Below are 10,658 nucleotides of genomic sequence, written 5' to 3' on the forward strand. Positions count from 1 at the left end.
CGGGCATAGGTGCACCGCAAGCACCTTTATCCACCGGGGGTTTGCCGAATAGCCCTTGGCCACCCGACCATTGAGGGTAGTGAGGGCGGGGAAGCTGAAAATATCGGGACCGGGCAGTAAAAAAGTGCCTCCCTTGACCTTGTCAGCTCTTCATGCACTTCTGGGAAGAAAGGAACGGGGGCAGGGCGTGGCTTTGAGCAGCACAGGAACCAATCATCGAGCCGCGAGGGTTCAGGGAAGAGCGGAGGGTTCCACTCTAGCCGACGCTTGCGGCTGCCCTGGAAAGCATGTCGTCATCTCTGCATCAGCCTGTGACTGGGCAATCATCCCCAAAGGGAGGAGCCCAGCTGAGGCTTCCGCATCCGACTGGACGAGCCCGCTCTCCGATGCTGCGCTCGAGAGCTCATCACTTTCACGGGCTCCGAATAAGAGGTCGAACTCGCTGTGAGACAAGCCGGCGGACTCATCCAGAAGCCCGATCGGGGCAGATGAGCGTGCTGGGGAATGGGAGGTCCGTGGGGGGATACCCGGCGGAGGCGGTCCCATTGGGGTCCCCAAATCGCCCCCAGTGCTAGCCGCGCTGGCCTTGTACCCGTGGGTAAAAGGACTGAGGCGGGGAGCCTCTGGGGTGGCTTGCTTCCTTACGAAGGTGAGCCGCGACCGCATCATTGCCATGGACATGTCCTCGCAATGAGTACATGACCATCCACGAATGCTGTCTCCACGTGAGCAGTGCCCAGACACGAAAGACAGTGATCGTGACTGTCAGAAAGCGAGTGATAATGAACGCAACCAGGAATAACACACAATCGGAAAGACATCTTTAAAAAGACGCGTCTTTAAAAAGACATTCCGTGTGTGCCGCACTTTTAGAGAAATATACTCTTTTAGAGAAATATACTCTTATTTCTGCTGAAGCGCCCAGGGGCATTCTCTGCAGTGCACCAGTGCAGAGGAGAGAGAAGCTGCTGAAATGCGCTGTCAGATCCAGCAGAGGTGAATGAACAGTCGTGGGAATTCAGCTCAGTGAGAATGACCGTTCGGCTCTGACGAGAAAATCTGAATGAGTGGTTGCATACCAGCTCAAATACCATCTCAATGCCGAGTGGCATGCAAATACCACTCGGCAATTTTCATTGGCCTTTTATCAAAGACCAGAGGTGTCTCGGGATCCCAAGAGTGGCCCCTAGTGTGACTACATCGACACAATATCGAGTGAGTGACAGATAGGGAACCAAGTTTATATGAGTAACTGAGACCTTCGACGCTGCGTCAGAAGCTGAGGCTAGGGGATTGTATACCATATGGGGGTTCAAGCTACCTCCCCCTTATGGCCACAATTAGAGTCTAGGGACCCCCATAAAACCAACATATTGTAACTTGGGAGGTCCCCTGGTGTTTCATCAAAACTACAATACTAGAAACATTTTCAAATGTTTGCCGTGACACAGCGCAACATAGTTCATTATCTTTCCCAGTTTTTATAAATAATCCAAACCAGATCTAAACACGTCCGAATGTGCTACATGCTGTTTTCTGAAAGAACATATAGACGGTGACTGAGTGACACTGGCAGAGTAAATCCTCATTTTCACCTCACATTAATGGTAAAATATAATTCTTCTTTGATATATTATTGTTGATACTCCTAATTTACTAACATTAAATCATCTTTTATCTTAGAACTAATCTGTTGCGAGAGGTTAATGAATGTGCACGCAGTTAATATGCACGTAGTTTTGCATCTATTTATCTAAAAATATGTGTAAGCTCACAATCAAACAGTTGTAAAGTTATTACATGGATGCTATATGGAGAAATATCTTTGTCTATTTATTATGCTGTGCCCCTGACAAGTGACTATCCTTCATTATCTTTAAAGGTGAAGTGTGTTATTTCTTCGCTACTAGTGGCACTGAACTGAATTACAAATTAAAGAATGTTTGCAAACAACCTTTGGCAACACCCCTCAGATTCTCCATGCCCTCTCGCACTCTCTGATTCCCTATGAACAAATAGGCAATACTAAATAAATGGTGATCTGTTATACACTGTGTAATCTGTGTATAAGGAGCGGCGAAACTGCAACTCTGTAAATATCATATATAGGTAATTCCTACAATTCGGTGATATTCCGGCTTTGAAACTTTTGAAAAATTAAACATTCTTTTACAAGTATCTTCATGTTTCATCATTACAGGGACATGTTAAAGATTGTATTAGTCATACTGGTCAAGCTAACTGACTTAAAAATTCATGCAGTACATGCAGTTAAATGGGCAGCGTCAGGGTGGACCATAACAGGGTGGACATTCAGTGGATAAATGAGCCCCTACATGGTCTGTGATTGATATCTAGCAAACATATTTGTAAAAAATATTGATTATGACTGTATATTGAAATTTTAAAATTACATTAATTTCCCACATATCTTCCAGTGTTATGCTTGACAACCACAAAATGAAGGACAACATAAATAAAACCAAAAAGTTACAAACGTCAAATAAAAAATAAAAATAAAATATCAAAATGAAAAAAAAATAAAAAAATTGCAGAATGGCTGATGTCCACCTCCAGTGTGTGATGTAATTTCATAACATATATCTTCAATGAAAGGTCATAGTATCATGACATTTACCACAAACTAATACATTTTAGTGATAGAATGTAATACTAAACTCTTAATATATGGGGAAAAAATAGAAATACAATGATTTAGCACTTATTTTTGTCAAAGATATTTGATGTGCAGTTTTGGGGACATGAGGAAATTACACAGTGCAATAGTTGAAAAGGAATTCAATTATTTAAAATTTAGCTTTTAAGCCCACATTATAAATAGTCTTTATTCTTTATAACAAGCCTATTAAAATGATAATCAGTTGAAATTAAACAATATAAATTCCACACACACTTGTACTGGGGACTTAAATGTCACCAAATTGTGAAATTACAGAGCAGACAGAAGAAAAAAAAATGCGTTAGTGTCTTTGTTCTGGTAGTACAAGGGAAATTAAAGAAAATCATGAAATATTTTGAATTAAAAGTGCTGTTTTCATGAAATCTTCAAATTTTTCCTTTATATTTTTTGGGACTGGTTGAGGCCTGTTGGTTTATTTTTTATTTTTTTATATAGCTTTTTAAAGTAAGATTTCCAAATTTTGGTGTTTTGGAGTGGTGTTTCAGATTTGGGTCTTTAATTTTTTTTTATACAGACTCCAAAATGTGTTTTGGTCTATTGATTGATCAATTTCATTAATTTTAACTTTAAAATAGTTCTCTCTTTTGTTGCATATGAGTCTTTTGTACTTTTTCAGGCAGTCTGAGTAAGTGAGACTCTCTCTCTCTCTTCCAGAACGAGCTCTGACATGCAATAAAATGTAATGGCATGTCATGAATAGGTGCATTTACTGGTGTTTTACAATCCCAATGATGGAAATCAATTAACATGCACTCGAATGCTATATGATTTTGAAAAAATTACCTTGTTTCTGACAGAAAACACGACAGAAGACATCCACTGATTGTCACTGATCTTTCCCCCAGCCGCTTCTTTCAAGTGTAGCATCCATGTACATTTGATATCTCACACAACTCACGTGAAAGGTGTGTTAATTTCTCTCAATTTGTGAAACATTCTCAGCAGTTTGGGTGTGTCGTTATGGATGTCATAAGGAACGCAATTTTTTCCCTCAATTAGGGGATGATTCCTTATTTTTAGGGGCATATGGCAACATATATTTAGCTAATTATTTGTACCTGATACTGCTTCAGTGTGAGGGTCTCTCTCTCTCTCTCTCTCTCTCTCTCTCTTCCTCTTCTCTTCTGCTCAAAATGCTCTTAGAGCCAGAAAGACTTGTCCATCTGACAAACGGCGGGTGTCCATCGCACAGGGATACGCAGCCTGTGCCCGATACATCCGCATTAACTACCTCACGACTGCCTACCTGGCCCAGTGCAACACCTGCCCGAATGAATTTGGGTCTCCTCCAAACACAAACATGGCTAGGCAGCAACACGTCACTAGAATGGAAAGTGTCACCAAGCATGATGATGAACTCTCGAATTGAGCCAGCACTGGAGAGGTCTCATCTGCAGCAAGCCCAGTGGTGTGACCAAAGCTGCTGCTGCCAGAATGCTCAGCGCCTGCTGGAACTGTTGCAATGGACAGGTCTCTCCTAAACTGAGCCCTATGAAGTTTAAGAGAATGGACTGAACATACTCATCAGTGAGTCAAGCTTTTATGGACACATTTATGGAGTCGAGTTTCAAACCTATGAATGCAATCTGCTGACTGGGTACCAACCACTCTTCATCCAGATGACCCTGAATCCCAACTGCTCTAAGTGTGCTAGCAACCGATTCCTGTGTTCGCACATTAACTCCTGCGACTGAGCCATGAGCAACAATCATTGAGGTTGTTCAGTAATTTAGCGCTGCAGTGACATATTTAATTAATTTGCGAGGAAACAGGGACAACTCAAAGGGTAGGACGTTGAACTGGTATACCAAATCCTTGAAGGCGAACCTCAAGAATGGCCTGTGATGAAGAACAATCTGGTGAGGACCCAAAGTATAGTGTGCATTTTTTATATTTAAAATTATGATTTTTGAATGTAATTTTGCCCATTAACAACAACCTGCCCAGTGACAGCAGATTAAAATGAGCCACTGGCTAAATCTGGTACATTTACATCAGTGAGATGTTTGATTAATGCGTATTGTCCCTGACAAATAAATAAATGAAATGAAAGCATTGCTCCATGCAGACGATACTTTGATTCATACAGGAGTGACTGGATGCAGGTCTCACACTACCCACGCTCAAGGTATATTTGGCTGCTATAGCAGCATCACTTTACCTCTGTGGTGACTTGTCTGTAGGCAAACATCCTTTGGTCAACCAATTTTTGCAGGGTGTGAGACGGCTGAGACCCTTTGGACCCGCTTCTGTCCTGGTCTGGGACTTAGTGCTTGTGTTGGAAGCGCTTACGGGTTTCCCGTTTGATCCATTAGAGCAAGTAAGCTTACGCATACTCTCACTTAAGACTGTGCTGCTTCTCGCCTTTGCATCGATCAAATGTATGGGAAAAGATTGTTCACAGTGGATAGCGTGTTCACGTGAGAACTTGCATTGATTTTTAGTGCAAAGAAAATGAAAAATCACTTAAAAATTACTTAATCTTACAGGTTTGGAAAGCCATGTGGGTGGGTACATAAAGACAGAATTTTCATTTTTGGGTGAAGATAAACAGCCTTTTTTTCCATTGTGGTGTATCATATGCGAAATGGCTCATTATGCAAAGCACAATACAATATTGTTACTGATGCATTATACCTATTCTCTATTTGACATTATCAGTGGGGTTAATTTACAAACTAATCATTGCCTTTTTGGTGTCTTTGAGGTATTTTGAAAAGGTACCTGGTTGAGGTTTACATAACACATTATGAGAGGGTCAAGCTGTAAATATGGATGTTGTTTTGGACACACAGGTGCCTTCCTGATCCCATACCTCATAGCCCTGGTTTGTGAAGGTCTGCCTCTGCTTCATTTGGAGCTTGCAATCAGACAAAAGCTCCGGACCGGCTGCACTGGAGTCTGGAACTCGATCTCACCATACCTTGGTGGAGTAGGTGGGTAATGGGACAAGCGACTGTTCAGTGCCCATCATTTATAACAAAAAAGTCCAATCAAAAATTAAAAGTTATTGTTATATATTACTGCAATCTGTAGGTTAAAATATAAAGTATGTGCAAAAGTAATATAGACACCCAGAATCATCTTTGAAAATGGTATAGTATATTGTCAATACAGTAAATTGCTGTTATAATCCATTGCTGTTTTACATGTGAATGATGTACAGTATAAATGTATAAATTAAATTAATTAGTTGGGTCACACAACATTTTTATTTAGATTTTGAAATAGTGTTATGACCAACGACAGTTCTGTACCCAAAAGCAGAACACAGACACGGAGAAGCAAGTTGGATCAACGGGTTTATTACAAGATGTTTGTAGACACAGGTAGCGGAAAATGGGCTGGCAAAGGAGGAGGCAGAAGACTAACTGGGCTGGCGGTGAGTGGCTGAGTGGAGCTGCAGGCAGGCCGGTTGAGTTGTGGTCCTGGAATATAGGAGAGACTGGGGGTTCAAAACTCTAGGTAGAAAGAGCTGTGCAAAAATCACTAGGAGGCCTAAATGTTAGTACCACACTGACTGACTGAACGATCTGCGACGAGTGACTGAAGACCCAGGGTTTAAGTACTTGCAGGCTGATGAGAAGATGAGGAACAGATGAGTTGGCTGATAGAATCAGGAGAAGCCGAGTGGAGCCCCATGCCCGGAACAAACCACAATCACAAACAAACGGGGGGATAACAAAAGACAAACACAAAAAACACAAGGAAAGGGAAAACAAGGAAACACAAGGAAATGGGAAAAAAAATCTTTGCCCAAACCATGACAAATAGACTGTGTGCATTTCATGTCTATAGCCTACTAACTCAACCCATAATAATAATTATCACACTAATCTAATCCCTGGGGATTTAGCTAATTTTAGGATTTTAATTTAAATTTGACACAGAAGTGACCATTGAGAAGACCTTTCTTTGTGCATGCAGGTTTGGCCTCTATGACAGTGTCCTTCTTAATGGGTTTATTCTACAACACCATCTTGGCATGGGTCTTGTGGTACTCCTTTCATTCATTCTATAACCCACATCCCTGGCATCACTGTCCTACTAAAACCAACCACACAGGCAAGTAATAAACCAATAGTAATATTCAATGAGCATGTGGGGTATATTGCAACTTAATACACTGTGACTTTTTGCTACAGAACACAATGAAGAGTGCAAACAGAGCACACCTGTCCACTATTTTTGGTACCGAGAGACTCTAAATATCTCTCCAAACATTGAGAGCAGTGGAATCATACAATGGAAGCTGGTGATGTGTCTGGCCATAGCCTGGTGTATAGTCTATGTCTGCTTTATCTGTGGAATTGAGACCATTGGAAAGCTACACACTACACATTTATGTATGGTGACTATGGCCTTTGTCTCGTTCTTCCTTGTTAAAGAACCCATGCAATCAAAATTGGAGTTTTGTGGCTTTTAGTCCATGATAGATCAGCTTTAAAGCCATCTACAGTATATGCTAGTGTACAAAATGAATTTGTACCTAGTCTCTTTCATCCGGGAAAATGAAAGAAAAAAAAAAATATTGGTGACTCATCTTGCACTACACACATTTTTGTTCAATGAAACACACTCTAGGTTAAGAAACCTCCTACCTTTTTGATTCTGCAGGCAATATATTTGACAGCCACTTTTCCTATTGTGGTGCTCACCATTTTCCTGATCCAGTCCTTGACTCTCCCAGGTGCTACTTTTGGACTAATGCACCTCTTCATCCCTAATGTAGGTCCAAATCCAACACAAAATTAAATCTGACAATTTATGTGAATGTAAATTATGTGAATAAAATTTAACTTGTCTTTTTCTTCTGACAGTGGAAAACACTGAAGAACCCAAAAGTGTGGTTAGATGCTGCAACTCAGATATTCTTCTCTCTGTCATTAGCCTTTGGTGGGCTTATTGCATTTTCCAGTTATAACCCAGAAAAGTAAGTGACAAACATGCATGTTTTTCATGTGAAAAACTGTCAATCTCCCTCCTCTGGAATAAATACTGTATATGAAACTAACTATATAGTGTGTGAAGTCCTGGTTTCTATGGTATAATACTACACTGAAAAAGTGGTCAACTGCAATTGTTATCTCAAGGATTTCTATTTGATTTAACCTACTGTATAAAATATGCATTTGTAGGTGTAACCTAATGTATTCAGGTTGATACAGTGATATTAAATTATATTTCTGACTTCAATAAAACCAGTAAAAAAAAATGTATGTTACTTGTCAAAACAGACTTTTCCTGTATGCATCAAATGTCACACATCATATCTAAAATTATTAATATTGGCCACTAAAAGGGATGTAAAAATGCAAAAAATGCATCACAATGCATCACAATGCATCACAATGCATCACAATGCATCAATATGTAATTAAAAAAAATACATGCATTGATCATAGAATTTAACAATAAATTATAATTACTATAAAAATACCCAATATATTACTCATTCAGTTAATATCCAAAATACAATTCTTTACCAATTTTCCATGTAGAAATCCACCAAATCCAGATCCCCAATCTGCTAGTGGATACACATTTGAATTTCTCTCCAGTTACATTTAATGTCTAGGATATTTTTGAAAATGAATTATAATTTACACCAAAATCAAACCTAATCATGACCAAACTTCATATTTCATGATGCAGCGCATGATTTCATAAAAAATCATAACTGAACAAAATCAAATTGTTATCACCCAAAGCCTCTAACACTGTCTACAGGCTATAAAACAAAATGTGCATTTTCAGCTTCACTGTATATCTGTCTGTTTGCTCAGGAACAACTGTGAAAGAGATGCTGTCATCGGTGGTTGCATCAGTAGTGCAACATCGACCTATGCATCTATTCCAATCTTTGCAATCCTGGGCTTCAAGGCACAAACCAATTACAGAGAGTGCATGTAGTACAGGTAAGCACAACAGTAGGACCACAATAAAAAGTTTTATGGTGTTGTGCAAAATCTTTAACCTTGTTTTTTTTATTTCTTTTTAGTAATGTAAACAACTTGAAATACTTTTAATATTTTGGATCAGAACATTACAGAGACAATTTATAAAGAGCGGCTAACATATCTGACTGCTACAAATTATGGGCTTGTTGCAAGTCTTAACTTGACAACATGTGATATTCCTACATTTCTTAATCAGGTACAGTTGCATTTGATTAGTCGTACTATCAGAAAATGTAATGGCAGTACTTCCTCCTAATTTTGGTTAAATCATAACAGTAATTTTAAATGTACCGAACTGATTGCAAATTAGCAAACATTCCTTTTATTTTTTGAATGTGTAATGGAAGATACAGTAGCATTAACAAATAATTAATCATTTAATATGTGTTTATGTGTCTTCATTTTGTACTCAGAGTGCTTCAGGCACTGGCCTGTCATTCATTGTGTTCACAGAGGCAGTGACAAAGATGCCAGGCTCTCAGGTTTGGGCTGTGCTTTTTCTTTGTCATGCTTTGGGGATGTCCTCCATGTTTGGAAATCTGGAAGGGGTCCTAACCCCTCTGTTAGACCTGCACATTGTCCCCAAATGGATGCCCAAAGAGCTGTTTACAGGTAGGAGTCAAAAGGTTTCACTCATTTGGTGAGACACTGGTAAGAATTATTTTGGCAGGTGACCTTTTGTGAAATTTCAGCCATGTGATTTTAAGCACATATTAATGGGGTGTGAATGTGGTTTTGTCCATACTTTTGGCCTTGTATATGTACAGTATGCCCACTGAATGACATAGAATTCATAGATTCGTCTCCTAGGTCTAACATGCCTGATCTCCTTCAGTATTGCATTGATATTTTGTCTGGGAACTACTGGCTAGTCTGTGCCACTGCTAGTCGTTGCCTTTTTCGAGATCAAAGCCATGGTTTATATCTATGGTGTGAACAGGTATGTCACTATAAGTATTCAACAGCAATTGGTAGCTTTCATGAATGAAAAGTACAGAGCCATTAAATAATAAAGCAAGGCTTGCTTGTGAGCTAAACCTTCATTGTTTTGTTTTCTGATGTGTCATGTAAGATAAAGAACATTATTTTCCCTTAGATCTAAAGGGTTCAATGTGCTGCATGCATTCTGTCATATTATCTGTGAATAATATTGTTTAGGCAGTACTGTGTGACTGTCTGATTGTTGTAAAATTGTATGGTACATATTACAATTATAACAAAGGCATAATTATGGCACTGCAATTAAATTAACATATATAAAAAACATATTTTGGTGTATAAGGATGTCAAGTGCTTGGTAACAGTGTGTGAGTGTGTGTGTGTGTGTGTGTGTGTGTGTGTGTGTGTGTGTGTGTGTGTGTGTGTGTGTGCATGTGTGTGTATGTGATTTGAGTGACAGAGTGGTCCTTTTTTGTGATGTGGGGGGGTGAACCGTGACATTGTCCCCCCTTGTTGTCCCGTGCTGTGGAATATGCTGGCTGCCTTTGTCAGCTTGGGCTCGTTCTGCTTTTCTGGCAGTTTCATACAATGGTGCCCTCATGCACTGTGATGTTATCAAGCCCTTCAAAGTACGGCTGCTGGAGTACAGGCGTGCATGGAAGCATCCTTACCTGGGACAAATGGCAAAGGATAGCACATCCTTGAGACACAGCCAGCTCTCATAACAAGGAGGACCTCAAGGTGTCAAATAGCAGGTGAATTTCATTGCTGTCTGTCTTCTGTGGCTTGCTGATTTATAGTTGAGTGGTTTTCTCTGGTTTTCTGTGTATGTGAATATAATCATTGTACCTTATTTAGGCTCGCTTTTTGTAAATTATATTTATTTAATAACATTACAAAAACGTAAAAATGCTGAATTGCAAAATTCAATGTCAGGGATTATGCAAAATATTTTTTAAACCTTCACTGTAAATACACATAGCGTTGATTATTTGTGATATTATTATTAATTACTATTACACAGTTCTTTGGAATACTTGATTCTGATAAATTCTGGT

General features: G+C 39.5%; 1 pseudogene; it reads left to right on the top strand.

Moving 5' to 3' along the window:
- The first annotated feature begins 4,047 nt into the window (after positions 1–4,047).
- LOC127452674 (sodium-dependent neutral amino acid transporter B(0)AT3-like) lies at positions 4,048–9,841 on the top strand (annotated as a pseudogene).
- Positions 9,842–10,658: the final 817 nt, after the last annotated feature.

The sequence above is a fragment of the Myxocyprinus asiaticus genome, chromosome 15 (assembly GCF_019703515.2).
Source record: "Myxocyprinus asiaticus isolate MX2 ecotype Aquarium Trade chromosome 15, UBuf_Myxa_2, whole genome shotgun sequence".
Taxonomy (NCBI): domain Eukaryota; kingdom Metazoa; phylum Chordata; class Actinopteri; order Cypriniformes; family Catostomidae; genus Myxocyprinus; species Myxocyprinus asiaticus.